This window comes from Crassostrea angulata, chromosome 5 (genome assembly GCF_025612915.1).
Source record: "Crassostrea angulata isolate pt1a10 chromosome 5, ASM2561291v2, whole genome shotgun sequence".
Lineage (NCBI taxonomy): Eukaryota > Metazoa > Mollusca > Bivalvia > Ostreida > Ostreidae > Magallana > Magallana angulata.
Window position 1 is genome coordinate 22,517,850 of NC_069115.1, and position 17,181 is coordinate 22,535,030.

General features: G+C 30.6%; 1 protein-coding gene and 1 pseudogene across 1 annotated transcript in view; both read left to right on the forward strand.

Annotated features, from left to right (window-relative positions):
• The first annotated feature begins 1,651 nt into the window (after positions 1 to 1,651).
• LOC128183014 (uncharacterized) lies at positions 1,652 to 9,956 on the forward strand (annotated as a pseudogene).
• A 3,281-nt stretch (positions 9,957 to 13,237) lies between these two features.
• Positions 13,238 to 17,181, forward strand: part of LOC128184683 (uncharacterized) — a 14,454-nt gene continuing 10,510 nt past the window's right edge. Inside the window, exon 1 of the mRNA XM_052854252.1 lies at positions 13,238 to 13,369. The gene's annotated coding sequence lies outside the window, so the exon portion shown is untranslated. The remainder of the gene's footprint in view (positions 13,370 to 17,181) is intronic.

The window sequence follows — 17,181 nt, forward strand, 5'->3', positions numbered from 1 at the left end:
ATGGCCACGACCTACATAATATAATCTATATAAAATTCACATGTGTTTTTGTATACAATGTTGCAACATATATCCTTATCCTTATAACATATTGACCCTTATAATCCTTATCCTTATATCCTTATCCTTATATCCTTATAACCTTATAAACCTTATCCTTATAACCTTATAAACCTTATCCTTAAAACCGTATCCTTATAGAAGTTTTATAATACTTATAAACTATGACAACATTTATACTGGTACTGGGTGAGCAGATACTCAGCAGAAGTTGTAAGCTATGTAAATTAGATAAAACGCGTCTCGAATAAGCGCCAAATGGTTGTCTATTGAAAAGACAACCACCGCCAACAAAGTTTGGTGGAATGAGAATCGCTCAACATATACATGACAATTTTATTTGTGACTTACCTAGAGCATACAGATAAGTTAAGTTTTGACAAATGTTAAAAAAAAGAAATAAGGCAATTCGTTTCTTGAATTCGCGAATTTAGTTTTGATGATTGACATTTCTTTAGCACGACGTCTGGTGAGAACGGGGTGGGTACATGTAAAAAAGAACGCGGGTTGATTATTAACGTCATGGCAGAAACTCTAAGACGAGTTCATCATGCATCGCGGGTAGATACCTTGGTTTGTCAATTTTTGGTTAATTAAAATAACTTAAATAAAATGGAATCATTTAATGTCATAGTATTTTTGATAGAAAGAACTTTCCAGATCGTGGTGCCGAGGAACGCGGGTAGACTAATTAACGTCTTGGCAGAAAGTGTTGGGCGATTTAACCATTTGGCAGATACTTTATATCTGATAACTCTGGTTTAAATAATGCAAATAAATATGCATACACAAGCGTTTTTTTATATTAAATTATATATATTTTTATACCACGACATAGATTGGCAGTAAACCTTATGATATGTAAACATTGAAACGATTGTGTTCTAAAGTGTACCTCTAATAAATATTAATAAATGAAACGGAAAAGTTGGATAAGGGAGGGACCCCCTCCCCCCCCCCAATTATTTTTTCAAAGCCGTCTTTTATTTGAAAGTCTTGTTTGGAAAAGTGATAAAAATTATATTGATATTTGACCTAAAGAACAAAATAAGAGGTGCACTTAATACAAACTCACTGGTTTGAAATTATTTTTAAGTTTATAATATTTTCAGTCAACTACAAAAAAAATGTGATCAAGAAAAGTCACGTAATCGACGCCCTGTCTCCGTTAATATTCCAAACTGATAACAAGACTCTGGAATTGAATTACCAATAATGGAGATGAATTGCCTAATGCAAATCTACTTTAAATTTACTTTACAAGACGTCAGTATATTAGATCTGTATGGTTAATACATAGCAAATGGAAAAGAATACTACAATGACGGGGAAGCTAATACATTGTAAAATTTAAAAAAAAACTGGAAGGATGATATGGTTAAACACGTTGTATAAAAAACGTTCAGAAAAAACCTTTAAAAACTTGGGACTAAGTTGACGTAATATTTTGCTGGTTGAGTTAAGTTTATTTATAATTAAAATTTGTAAATCTTACAAAGTTTAAGTGTGCGTGGTAGACTGAGATTTAAAAAAAAAAAGAAGACAAACATTTTTGAAAAAAGGTGGCATATAACATAGTTATGTTGAAAATTTCAACTTGAAATGCAATCATCTATAGACATATAGGTGATTTTTCTGATTCTAAATGAAATTAATAGTATCTTTGTTTGTTTTGCTTTATAGGCTAATGGGATTTCAGAATATCGTAACTTAAACAATGATGTCTGTGCTCTGGGCCATTCTGTCTGCCAGTGTGGCATTCTTTGTAAGTAAGGGAGCCAAATTCACTATTATTTAACTGTGCTTAAACATTTGTATTTAATTATCTCTTTGATCGTCCTCTTAGTCTTTAGCATCATCAATGTATCCTGAGTCAATACCCACCGTCTCCATTGTGTCTCGTTGTCCTTCCAACGCTATGGAGTGGAAATCGGCAGCGGAGAGGAAAAAGTGTGATTTCCTCGGAAAGATTCAGAATTGTACACAGGCTGAGAACTTCGTGTACCATTGTGTTCTCAATAGAGAGACAACAGAGTTGTTGGAACTTTGTGCACCTGTATGGTTTATGGCAGGTAAATACATGGGATTAAAGCTTTTCTTAGCTCGCTAAGACAACGACATTGGCAGCAGTTATTACGTTTGCATCGTTTTTAGAAATGCGTAATGAAATTCATTTATCAGCGTACAAATTATTCTTTGGTAAATGGCTGAAAAGTGTGCACATGTGAAAGAAATACCATTCTTGAATTCTTTGAATATTGTGACGTGATAATTTCGGTCGGGCGTGATCAAATCTTTTATAAGGCCCTTCGGGCTTTATTGGATTTTAGCACGCAACGACCAAAGTTATCACCTCATAATATTTAAGTAATGACTCCTTATTCTTTAATAAAATTTTCATATGATAGACATGCGAATACTGGTGCTTCTCTTTAAACGGCCATAGTAAGCATGCAGAACAAATTTCCTAATGATCGTTTTTCCTCAGTGAATTTAAAAAGATTTTCATGAACTAAAATACGTTTAAATTGTTTGGTCCATTGAAATTAAAATTAGCAGTTCCCAAGCAAAATGATGATGATGATGATGATGATGATGATGCATATAAACAATCAACAACAATAAACTGCCAATAAATCATAATATACATGTGCTATAAATACATGTAATGTATTATATTGGAAGAACAGCGGTTGCATCTTAAATTGAATTTTACCAATTTCGTAGACAAAATCCTTGACTAATGTCATATGTTGAATGAAATTCAGGCTTATATAGTGTTCTTAGTTATCATGCATGTATATCGTTTGTTCTTCTTTTCAGGATATTGTGCCCGTTTTAGTGAAGTAAACAAAAGAATCATCAATGACCCGGGTTTGGACTGTACAAAGTTTGATTCTCCCTGTCCATCAAGGTTCCCATCCAATGAGTCTTACAAGTGTAAGCAGTGAAAATATGTTACTAGACTATTAGACTGTATGTTATTCCTTTAATATCAACTAATTCTAAGGTAAATAAAATGGAATATTTTATCCTGAATATACTTGTATCTTTTTTAGACCAGACGTGTTACAGAAGAATAATTATTAAAACACCTGTTTTCCAACAAAGGATGTAAGATATGTGAATTTGATTTAACGTTTTGAATAAATAAACTGTTAAAGTATCTTGTGTATATAATGTCTAGCTAGCTTGAAATCAGAGAGTTTTTAATAAAAAAACTTTTAACACAACGTTTAGAATATAAACTCCAGAAGACATTAAGCGCATCCTCTTTTTATTGCAATACTTGTACCACATCCGCATTTGCTGTTAGTTTTGGAATATTGGCATTGCTGTTGTTGCTAATTTTAGTCGGAATCAAGTTGAAATGGATAAAGTTTACAAAACAGTGTTTGTAAAAAGAACGATATTGAAAGTAAGAACTTTATTGATAAAAAGTAAATTTAAGTCTGTCTTTAGCTTTATGTTTTATTTACTTTATTTATTGATGGATTTAGTAAGCTATCTCAGCAGAGAAATCTAAAATTGTATTGTTTATATTTAAATCTCTACGCATAATGGTATGATGAATCATGCAAACGAACCGCTAAAACTTTAACAACACCTTTCAAGATAAAACCGATATACGGAGCTTGCAATTATTAATTATTAAACAAGTTTCGTGTCATATTTTTGTTTGCATCGAGGTTTTGAAACAAATTCTTTATCTAATTATATAATAATGGCGTTTAAATTTATTTTTCAAAGTGAGTTGATATCGTCGATATTAACACATTTTTTGCAAAGTGCTTTAAACTTGGGACAAAGTCAACGCACTTTGAAAATACTTGGAAGAAAAATGATAAGTACTGTTTGTATTTTTAAACAAAAACATAACATAGGCTTTGTTTACATAAAAAAGAATTGCGAGCTCTGTATTTAATTGAACACTTGACAACTGACATTCAAATTTTGGTTGACTTTTAGAAATAGAAAAAAAATGTTGAACAAAACCGTAACTATGCCCCATTCAAGTACAATGCACTGAATAACCTTGGTCTTTTTAATATAGCTAAATAGCAATAAACGTATTTAAATATACCGTTGAAATGTTTATGAATAAAATAAATATGCATCTTTTTTTTATGAAACAAACTGAAGACCGGAATGAGGCAGTAGAATTACACTTGTTGGAAGGTTATTTACATTAATGCTATATATACATGTAACATAATGCTTTTCTTAAAGTTATCACCACCCAAAAGTAAAAAATAATTATTTACGATTTTGATATAAGTGCAACATTATATACACATGTAATTCTTTAAATTGTTCTTGTCGGAAATCATTAATTGAGTAATTAAAGAAACTGTAAGAAAAAGTACAAATGGACAAATACCTTGATTGCAGTTTTGCCCAATTCAGAGTTAAGTACATTGTATGAACGATAACAATGGCGTATTTTTCGATTTTAGGAAATAAAGAGAAGAATGAAGGCGGTGATATAACGGCGGAAGCGGAAAAAATGTACACGAATCTATTTCAGTTCCAACACACAATATTATATAATTACATGTTTTACAAATTCATAACTTATATTAAATACCGCAATTCATCCCTTCAACTCAGATGATATTAAAAAAGGATTTTTTTTAATAATACATATGTATATCAAAATACAACATGATGGCACATATGTTCGAAACAAAATCCAGTAACTTTTTGAATAATATTTTTTTTTCAATAAAGATCCTAGGATTAAACTAGTGAGCATTGTCTTTTTAACCTCTTTTCTCTCCTTCTCCATTTAATTTGTAATAAATGGGAAACTTGATAAGTAAAATAGTAGGATGTTAGCTAATCGAAATGTCATGTCAGTGTATTCAGGTTAAGGCAAAATTTTGTTTGAATTAAACCTTGATAATCAGAAATATAGGTCAGGATAAAATACTTTTGGTAGAGTTTAACTGTGTTTTATATCTTCAATATATGGTACACGTCTTTAATTTTAAGGAAATCGTATGTTATGACTTGGATTTAACTCTTCTATATATAATCTTTCCATTTTTCAAGTTTAAAGTCCTTCAGTCTTACAGTTTTATAGGAATATTTTGGACTTTTTCTTAATTTTACCTTGAAATACATGTAAGAAAAAGTCAAGATCGTCTTACTTTTTTTTTATTTTGCGTTAAAATTTTGATATTTTTAAAATACCAGTTTGATTTATTTGTAATATGAAACAAATGTGTTGTTTAAACAAAAGAAAAATAGACCAAAAAAAAAAAAGAATTCACGTTTAAAAGAACACACATTTGAATGTTAATGCTAGACGGAAATATGTAACAGAATAATGTTTGTTTATACCTTCATTGATTATTCAGAACAAATAGGGTGCATAGTAAGAGATAATTTCGCATTTTTTTACTTATTGTAATAAAGGTGTTCTGATATAGCAGAAGAAAGAAGACAATTCAGAATTCGTAGTTTGTCTGGGGATATCGAAGACTGTTGTTCTTTTAAGGTAAATTTAATTTAGAGTATTTATAAAAACACAGACATACAAGCCATGATCCAATTAAAACAAAAAACTATTCAAGTTGATACAATTTTGTAGAAATTGAAATTAATAAAGTCTCTTGAGGTATAAACATTGAAGGAAAGGTTTCCATTCAAACCATTTACCATTACGTTTATCATAAGAACTGTTTCTGATAGCAACAACTGTTTTAAAATTTTCATATTTAAGGTTTAAATTGCAATGTAAGAATATTAATACTTTTTGAGATGTAGTTGCTGATTGATAGGAACCCCTTAACTCACCTTCTTCGGGCCACGTCGCAAAAAAGTGATATATTGAAATAATAATTACTCACAATTTCATCAAAATTAAAGCTCTTTAAAAGACACAAAGGTCAGATTGCCGACGTTGGTACATTATTGAACACTTTTTTAATATGTTCCTACATGTAGTCTATGAAGGAATAAACAGGACTCGGAATTAGATAAACGGAGTTATATCGGACATATTCACTGTATTTATGAGGATAAAATTATTACAAAACGATATTTATTAAGGTTAATAATTATTGTTAAATGAAACATACACATTGAAATGTGTTTAAAAATCTTTTATTTTTAATTAATGTCTCGAAAATTTAGAAAAACACCGATTGGATAAGGCATGTAAAAAGATGCAGTATAAGAAATGTACATGTATTTATAAACGAGAGTTACCAAACTTAAATGCATTAAACTTATTTGACAAATTAACTAATGAGATAGATAAAATGGCAGATTTCTCAAAGTTTACCTGATATTGATTAAAAACATGTTAACCGTTTGATTATTTTTAAAATTTATGAAACTGTTTAATAGGGTAATGTTATATTTTACATTATGTAATTTAATTAGTAAACATCATTTTTTAGAGAACCGAAATTAAAGAGCTTTGCATATTTCCTGATTGGATATATCTTTGGATTTATTTCTATGATTGTTTCAGGTATATTGAAATCACATATGTTAATCTTTATAGGGCGTCAAAACTATCGGCGATTTACGAGACCTACTTTCTGGAAAGATTAAAAAACAAAAAGAGATACTACTAATCGTCGATAAAGAAAAGGGGATAATTTTCAACGATGAGACTGAAATCAAAACTTTTAAAGTGATACCCAGTGAATTGATGATAGGAAACAAAGACAGGGCGACAGAGACAGGAGATGACAAAGTTGTAGTTAATGATGTCATATCCAATAGACGTTTAACTGGCGGAAAATGTCAAATGAGCTGTGGACATTGGACAGGTAAATATACAACATATACATAATTATGAGCACAATGTATGATATCATATAATAGTAATAATTCAATATGATTTTATGAATAACGCCACAATTTATCTAGCGAAGAGTTTATATCGGTATTTTGTGACAAAGCATGAACAGTTTTGATGTTTATGATGTTGACTTTAGCATTTTAAATAATTAGTAGTTTCAGAAAAAAAAAACACTGTCACGCCATATATTTACATTTCAATAAACCATACAGTTGCTTTTCGTCTCTGAAAATGTGAATATAATAATTGTATGTTATTAATAGCATGTGTTTGTTCTTGATAAACTCATGCCAAAAAATTTCAAACCAACACTTAAACACATTTATTTACGGAGCAGACTGGCTCTTCGGACTGCAATAACACGATATATATATATATATATATATATATATATATATATATATATATATATATATATATATATATATATATATATATATATATATATATATATATATATATATAACGCACTTACAAACCAACAACACTCGTTATCTATAGTGTCGGATCAAAAGATACACGGTTATAAGATAAGATAAGAAAAACTTAATTATATATTAAAACTAAATAAAAACAATTAAACCACTCCAATCTCTGCATTTTTTTTCTGATTTATTTTGTGTTAACGTTGATGTTACCGATATTCACGGTGCAGTTACTGAAGCATATTGGTCTGAATGGTCGTTTCTCTTCAACTGGACTGATCAATTTGCCACCTGCTAAGATCGCATTCCACTATTTGAGTTTCACAAACCGTAGATGAAGATGATGAATTAGCCATAATAGCATACCTCTTTGTACTTGGTAACATTGGCAAGCTGGATGTTGGTGCAAGGTTTTCGCTGATAGATTCACCCATCTGAATTTTTTCTGCATCACTAACTCGCTTATAGACACTCAGGCTCTGTACGGACTTGTGTCCAGTGACAGACATTACTTGTGAGGGTCCATACATACACTTGGACAGAATAGATGCTCCAGTTGCTCTTATGGAATGGTTTGTATATACTTTTGACAAGTTAGTAGCCTTGCTCAAGGAGCTGAAAAAACTCCTCAATTTCTTTTCACCAACAGGGACATTACAGAACCACACTGCATCAGATTCGAGAAAACTCTCTTTTGGTCGCTGCCATAGCCTGTAAAAGGGAACATTTCTAACTTGGAACAAGATACACATAAATTTTCAGTCAAAAAAATCAATATATTTTGTGTCAATCAAAATTACCTGTCACATTCTGGATGGAGCTTTGATAAGTACATCTCGAAGGACAAAACTGGACAGTAGATTGATCCTACAAATAAAGATAACAAATACATATAAATATTGATAGATTTTTAAATTTCAAATAAGAATTTATAAGTATGATAAGATTTTGTCTATGACTCAATTCTTTTAAAAAATAGAGTAGACACAGTTAAAAGCAAAACAAACCTTTAATTTCTGGCCTAATTCAAGAAGAAGTTTCTTTGTCCAAACGATGGTTTTTAGTTAATTCAACAACGACTTTTTTCACGACTTTTCGACCTGTGTCCTCGTCAGTTTCAACTCGGAACATATTTTTGGTCATGTTATGCATGTTTTCATTCCCCCGCCTGCAGAAAAACATTCGGATGTCAAACTGCACTTTATTGAAGAGACCCTGTGGTGTATTGATAGACAGATGCATACTTGTATACAATGATTTCAAGTCGGTGTCTGAGATAATAGGATGGTGAACCACGTCTCCCTTCCCCATTCTTTTGGCTTCGGCTAAAACAGCCTTAAAACAAGTGTTGCTATCGGTAAACGAGGAATCCTTCACTTTATCCACTTTTCTGTTAAAGGGGGGTGACATCAAATATCTGTTTATGCCATGGCGAATTGTCTCCAGGGAATTTACTTTGTAATGTGACCCATCTTCTACGTAGATCCATGTAGAAATGGCCTAGCATCTCGTCTAATTTCACGTTGTCAAAGTCTTGAAAGTTCTCATTTTTGCCTTTTACTTTCAAGGATTCCTGAAAAACTTTAGAAGCTCCTTTGTTTACCTGTAAAGTTTTGCTACTGTTCAGTTTTAATCGCTTTTCCTGTTTTTCCTCTGCAGTGCTTAGCACAAATCTGGATGCCATTCTACACGAACGCAGCAGACACAACAATATGTGACGTCAATTCAAAGGGCAACTACTCTAATTTAAAAATAATTCCAAAGGGCAACAATACAAAATATATTAAAAACTTACGGAACACGGTTTTTGTATTAAATAATATGAAATTTCGAGAAGAGTTGGCGAAGCGGCGGCCAATGACGGCCATATTGCCTACTATTAATCCCCACGGAGCCTACATAGAGATATATGAGGCAATCACGTGCCATGTTTAAACCAATGAAAATGTGACATTTCAGTCCGAGGGAAACAAATAAATAAATAAATATATATATATATATATATATATATATATATATATATATATATATATATATATATATATATATATATATATATATATATATATATATATATATATATATAGTGTCAAATTTTTGAATTACATATCTGGGAATATGATTGAGATTTTTCAATTTTAAATATTTTCCACAAACTTAATTCTTATTATTGAAACCACGCGTCAACAGTTATTTTCAGAACACGAGGTCATGATCATTGTACATTCTTTGTATTATCTGCATGACTTAATATTAATGGGTTTTTTTTACGTACAGCTCCAAATACACTTTTTGATTGGACAAAAGAGAAATTGCCTGTTGCGTTAACGGAAGGTCTGCCATGTCCAAAGTGTGGTATGATTTGGGATATAGACGACCTGATAGAAAAATGCAAAATGTCTCCAGATGAACGACTTTTCTTTAAATCAGTTGAAATTATAATTAAACAAAATGCTGAACTTGTAAAGTAAAGATCATACTGCATTCCGGTTTAGAAACGTCTGAGAGCTTGAAGTGTATTAAAATGCCATCACATATTGACATCAAAACTTTATGTTGTATAAACATTGTTTTCATACGTTTGTTTCTGTATTAAACGGTGAAACATGCATGTACAGAGTATTTTTTTCCGGGGTTTTGCGTATGCAACCCACCCCAAAAAAAAATTAAGAAATTAAAATAATCTTAAGTAATTTTGTGTTTAATATGAGTGATTTAAACCTATTGTGTACACATTATTTGGTGAACATGTATAATAAACAATCTGTTGGTCTGTAGGCATTCTTACTTTCATAAATTTGACAACAATACGACGATTACTTATTGAATAATTATAAGAAATTGTAATATCCGGATCATACCATAAATGGTCATTTACATGTTTTACATTGTTTTCAAATATTTGCCTTATAAACCAGTATCCAACTTTGAAGGACATCCTTCCAGAATTTATTTCCTTCACTATCTTTTAGAATTTTGACAAAGTGCAGTCCAAAGTTAATATGTTCTGGTATAGTAACATTTAAATCAGATTCAAATAGGTTCTTCCATTTTGAATCCGTGCATAATTTGAATTTGAATGAGACAACAAAAATATGCTGTGTCAATGATGATTCAAGACCTAGTCACAAATATATTTCTTCACAAATAGCTCGCATAAAAAAATCAATCATGATGTGTTTCAGCGAAAGAGTTTACCACAGGAACTATATATCATTTGATTTAAAGGACTATATATGATAAGGGCCTAAAATGGCCCCCTAAAATGAACATCATCATTTTACTATCATTCTGTTTTCTTAGTACAGATACATGTATGTATGTGATGTGATTACATAATATTCATTTTGGTTCAAGTGCCCACAATTTAGAAATATGACATTGTTAAGACAACATTTTCCCGCCATTTTTGCATTTTTAGCGTAAAACAGCTTGTTTTCAAGCAGTTTTTCCTTCCGAAAACATAGAGCGCATTCTTGAACAAATAAAATATTTTAATCAGAGATGTATCTAGCCAACACTAATAAGTGACGAAAAAATTTTCCTTGTTCAAGCATGCGCTCTATATTTCCCATTCGTAAATAGATAAGAAAAATGTAAAGTTTTGCCTGATTTTGATTGAATTATAAAAATGGCGTCACTTCTGACGTCATATACTGCCAGTGAGTGCAAATAAATCAAATAAATAGATGAAAAATATATTTTATCTCAACTCTTTTAAAAAATTAGTTAACATTTTATTGTGCCCGAAACACTTAAAAAATGGCAAATTATGGGGGCCAAATTTAACTCTTATCATATATAGTTCCATTTTTGTACACTATTGAGGAAAGAGGAAAGCAAATTTGCAGGAGTTTGAAATGCTTCGAATAAATTAAATTGATGTGTCATTTAATCAGTCCTGGTTATTCTGTTTTCATGATGTAAAACTCAAAATGACAAAGTTCAATGTGACCACGAGAATGTCATACAATATAGAAACTTAAATCATACACACAAAACCTCAAATTCATTAGAAAGTAACATATTTTTGATTTCTTTTACATAAATGTACATCTTCTGGCTAATAATAATTTGTGATATAATCGTTTTAAAATATAAAAGAAATAACGACAGCATTGTAAATTCTAAATATTTAGACTTTGATTGAATGGTTTCCATTGATTTAAGTAGAACGAATTATTCACAAAGGATAGGATTCGAAGATTATTTTACTGCTATAATCAACACATTGATTCAAGATACGCGCATTGATGAAAACGTTCTCCGGTTAATTTTTTCTTTGATACGTCGATCAATAGAAATTTTATTATCTTCATTTCTTATCATTTAATAAAACATTTTCAAATCATAAAATTTGAAGTGTCATTGATCAATTCGTTTAAACTGGTTTTCATGCGAGATCGCTGGAATATGCAACTGGGCATAACCATCCAAGGAGAGGCGATCGTGGACGAAAATGGTTGATATGTCGACAAAGAATAGTCTGTATAAACGATTTTTGTATTTACGTTGTGGTAACTAGATAGCCAGTGATGTACTTAAATGGTATATCTGCCGCTTGGAATGCGCCGAATGTGTGCTTATCCTGAAGACCGATAATGTACGTGTGTAAATCATCGTTACCAAATTTGAACAGCAGTGTAACCTTGAAAGTGTATAGGCCTATATGTTCGTTATAATTATTCCTGGAAAAGGAACAGCTTGTCTCAGACGAAATCGTGAAAGGACGCTTAATTTTCTATTTCGTAAATTAAACAATGTTTTTAGATTATTTTTTAAGGTTAAACTTTCAATTCTTATGTTAATAAAGTTGTATTTTGTTTGCTGATAATTAAAAAGACACAACTTCACATTTTGTTGACGGTGTTTATTTTGGAAATTCCCGTTCTATAAATAGTGTTAGATCAGAACAGTTGAGAAAAGTAGATCCGGCCAAAATTTTATTGATGCAGGTATGAAAGAAATTTTTCGACCAATCAGAAGCGCCAGTATCTCATCAAACGAATAAATATTAAATGATTAGTTCATGAAAAATAAGCATTAATTTTTTTGGTCTTAGGTCGAACAATTTTGAGTAGAACAGGGCCCTTGTGATTTATCTGACAACTTTATACAAATGTATAAATTGATGTCAAAAAGGTTTCGTTTTATGTATTGATATTCTAGATTTTGGTGATAAAGAATGAGAAAGACTTGAAATGATAGTAGCATCCTTATACCATCAGCATTAACTGTAAAAGAGAATGAGCAAAGATGATAATTTATATTTATTATTAAAACTGTTTTCATTAGTTAATTGTAATAATATTTAAACAAATTTTGTATGCAAACAAGTTTTTTTGGGAACCATTGTACTACATGAATTTGAAAGGTACAGAATAAACAGAACGGATCCAAGATATTTGATAAATGTTTCTGAAATACTCTTTGTCTTTCAAATGAATTGTGTTGCATGGAGACACTTCAAACTTTCGAAAACACGGCATGGCTTAAAATCCAAAAATGACAGTTTTTGTATTTGTGTGTACATACTAAACACGTTTTCAAGGATAATGTATTCATTTCAAATAAACAGTGATAACTATTTGATTGATTTATGAAGATTTCTTTTGCAATTGATTTAAGGTCTGCATATTTAAAGACATTTTAGTGTACATGAATTTTCAATAACAAAGCAGATGGCAAACATTTTATCATTAAATTAGATCTTGCAATCATACCATGAGAGGTAATAAATATTACTACTTAAAATAATACACTTATTTAACAAAATGTATTGTGATAAAGACAGAAATACAGCATTCGTTTTTGAACGCTTTACCTGTTTTAAAAATGAAACTAGAGTCCTAGTCATCCTAATTTACGCTTCGTTAAATACGGATAATGAAATTGAATCTGAAACCGAAACAACATGTTCTCGACTCATTCATGTTTTGAAATAAACAGTCCCTTTGGAAGTATTTTCGTTTTGTGTACATGTTATATTTCGGTGATTTATCTTGAATCAAATCCACCAGATTTTGATTCATTTCTGTGAAACTGACATTTATGAGCAGATATTGTGAGTATATCGTAAAAATTTGTTTGTATCCGATTTATGCAATTTATCATTATGCATACTTTTTTGTAGTAGTTCTCTCTATTATATACATGTAATAATCAATGCCTCAAAATATTTGTTCTTCGTCTAACTATCTACACTCAATTGTGTCACAACTCATATATGACAAAATGAAAATTATCCATATCGTTCATGTCGGTATATTAAACATATAATTCGAACTTGAGAAAAATCTTTTTTTACCGGAAATTTAAACATTTAACTTTGGGTACTAAACAGAAAAATGTAACGTAGCCATGTGACCCAATTTGACTGTGTAAAAGAGATTATTTCTGAAATAAAGTAACACATAAAATAAAAAAAAATAAAAGGTATGATTTTAATGAAATAAAACACATGATATTTGACACAATGAAATATAAAATTGCAAATGACTGTAGTATTTAAACTAGTAAATCTAAACTGGAAATGTTCTCCAATACGAAATTTAACTATGAGACTATTAAATGTGACAGAAAAACAAAAGCATCACTTTCAAAAATGTATAGGATCCAATAAACACGTTTTTGGACGATATAATGTTACCCTCAAATTCTAGATGTAAGGTTTATAAAATGGGCAATTTTGTTTAAAATAAATTTTTGTATTTGCAATTTTCTATAATTTCATTTTTCACATGCATACATATACAAACACACAATAGAGCATAAGTAATTAAACTATGAAGTCAATACAATCAGAAAAAAACCCATCTATATTGTTTCTGCTCTTCTATATATTATATAATACAGAAAATATTTCTCCATTCAGACCATATTGTTACATGCATGTAAAAAGAAGAATTTCTAATTGCTAGACAACTTTCAATTTCATATCTAAAACGTTAATGGCACATCAGCCCAACAATGTTTAGGGGTTTTTTTTTCTTACAAAGTCATTGAAAGATATACTGTTTAGTTAATAAAATTAGAAAGTTAATGACTAAATCTGACTTTGAGAGAGGAGCCTCTTCAAATAATATATTGATTACATTAAATAAAAACTCTCTTTGAGACAGTATTGTAAATATGCATACTCAAGCTATTCGAGGTAGCAAGTACAGTAGGACACGATGTGAAGATATGTGCAATGGTTTCAACTCCACTCTTGCAAAAAGTACAAGTGTCATAATTAACTAATGTCAGCTTTTTCAAGTAAGGTTTAACTGGAAAAAGTCTATGTAATGTTCTATATTGTAACCACTGTAAAGAAGAGTGCTACAGCACTAATCATACTGTTGTATTGCATAAAACATATTTTAAAATTGAATTTCTTTTCAAAATCAGATTTCGATAGAAATGATCCATTTTCATATAAAAGGTATTTCGCAATTTTAACACTTCTTCTGTACCATTGTTCATAAAGCACAGGCTTTTCATCCACCTTAATTTTAGTATTAAACTAAACTAAAGATGTTATGTTATCATTTGAAATTAGACTCTTGGTTAAATGTGTATTCTATACAATAAGCCATGACTTCAGAACATCTCTCCAAAAAGTGTTGGTACAGTTGTTCAAAAAAGATTTTCAATAAAAGCGCCACCAATATCCAAAAATCCTGACACAATATCTCCAAACACTGCTTTAAAAATACTCAACCGAGATTCCCCTCCCCACCCCCCCCCCCCCCTGCATGAGTCTTTGTATCCAAGAACACTTCAAAGGAGTTATCAAATTATTCACATTCAGGATATTCAGACCTCCTGCAAAGAGGTTTTGTGTCACGATTAAGTGTTTAATTTTATCACACTTGGATTTCCAATAAATCTAAAAAATCATTGTTCGAAAAATTGTTTCTTTTCTTGGATTTGGTAATGAAAAGAGTAAATGGTTTATTTTTGGAATTATAAGACTTTTAAGTACAGTTAGTCTTCCTATGGGAGTAAGAATTCGCCTTTCCCATTGTTGAATGAGTGCGGATATTTTCGGAATTTGAATATTATAATCTAATTCTGGAATTTGTTCCAAGTCATCAGAAAAATGAATACCTGATAATACAAATTTAGTGGCTCCCCATTCTAATTTCCATCTAGAGTGATGAAAGACTTCAGGTGATTTTTTTTTAACCAACCATATAATTCTTGTTTTGAACTTTTAACTTTCAACCCCGATATTTTTGAAAATAATTGTGAAGTTTCAAGAGCATTAAATAAAGATGATGCAGTACCGTCAAGGATGAGGGATGTATTATCTGCATACTAGGATATTTTTTGTTCTCTATCATACACAAAAATAACTCAATTATCTTTATTTGCTTTTATTAGTATAGCCAATATTTCAGCACAAAGAAAAAAAAAATGGGCTACAGGATCACCCTGACGACATCCTCGCTGTATTTCAAACTGTGTTGACAGCAAGCCGCTTTGGAGAACAGCCGCTTTAAAATTTGTATTGAGAATATTTACTCATTTGATGACATGATTTCAAAATCCAAAAACGTAACACCTTAAAAATGAATGACCATGTAAAGAATTTTTTAGAGTCAATAAGCATGAGCAATCCAGGGATTATGTTGACTACGGTATAAGACATATGATCATAAATCGTGTATTTTTACCAATGGATCTACCCTGTATAAAACCAGACTGACCATAAGAAATAATTACATCCAGAGTATATTTTATTCTAAGACTGACACATCCAGATATTAATTTTAAAAAATTAACAACATTCAATAGTGTAATTGGTCGCCAGTTGTTTAGGAATTGCCCAGGTTTGTCATCTTTACGTAGGCATGATATCACTCCTAACCTCTGAGACACTGGCAATTCTCCATGTAAAAATGTTTGGTTAACTGCTTTTGTTGTAAAGTTTTTAAGATCAACTCAAAAGAACTTATAACATTACGCTGCAAAACCATCACTTCCAGGCGACTTGTTGTTTTTCATGCTTTTTAAAATTCTAAATATTTCACTTTCACTGACGTTTTTATCTGAAATTTTAGATGTTGATTTATCTAATTTTGGAATATTATGAGGCTGAATAGTTGATTCTATTTCTATATCAGAAAGCTCATAGTCTGCATTTTTAAAAAGCTTCTCATAAAAAGTTTTAACCTCGTCCATAATTTCTAACTGGTTATATATAGTCTTATCTTCTGGTACTACAACTTTTTTAATCATTCTATTAAAAAGAATTTTAGACTCTAAATGACAGAAATATTTAATAAGTTTTTTAAATATTTTTTTTCCTTGGACCAATCGCGGGTCGTGAATAATTTAGTCCTTTAAATATATTTGAGCATTGAATATTATTTTATGTCGCCGGTACTATAACACACCAGGGCGGTGCAAAAAAAAATGAATACCGCGCGTTAGCACGGTACATGTATAATGACTTGTCTCCACAGCATTGTAATGTTATAGAACCGACGACATCCAAAAATAAGCATTCATAGCCTATATTTATATTCACATTGATGTTAATTTGTATGAAGTATTTGTGTATTGTCGATTTAAAGCCTTTATATACGCTCTTGGCCAGGGATATGAAACATACCTGGAACTGCAATATTAACATGTTATTTAGTTTGCTTCCGCGACTAAAAATATAGTGCTAGAAACTTTGTAAAGAAAAGACTTTTTACATTAGCAATTAGATATGCTTTGATGATTATTTTTCATACGTACATACCAAATTGGTGATGTAAGTTTGAACATTTCATTTAATCGTACATTAATTAATATACCGAAAACGCTTGATGACGTCCATATTTGTGAGCATAAATAAGCTAAGTATGTTCACGGGAAGTTGAACGTTGCAGATTTCCAATT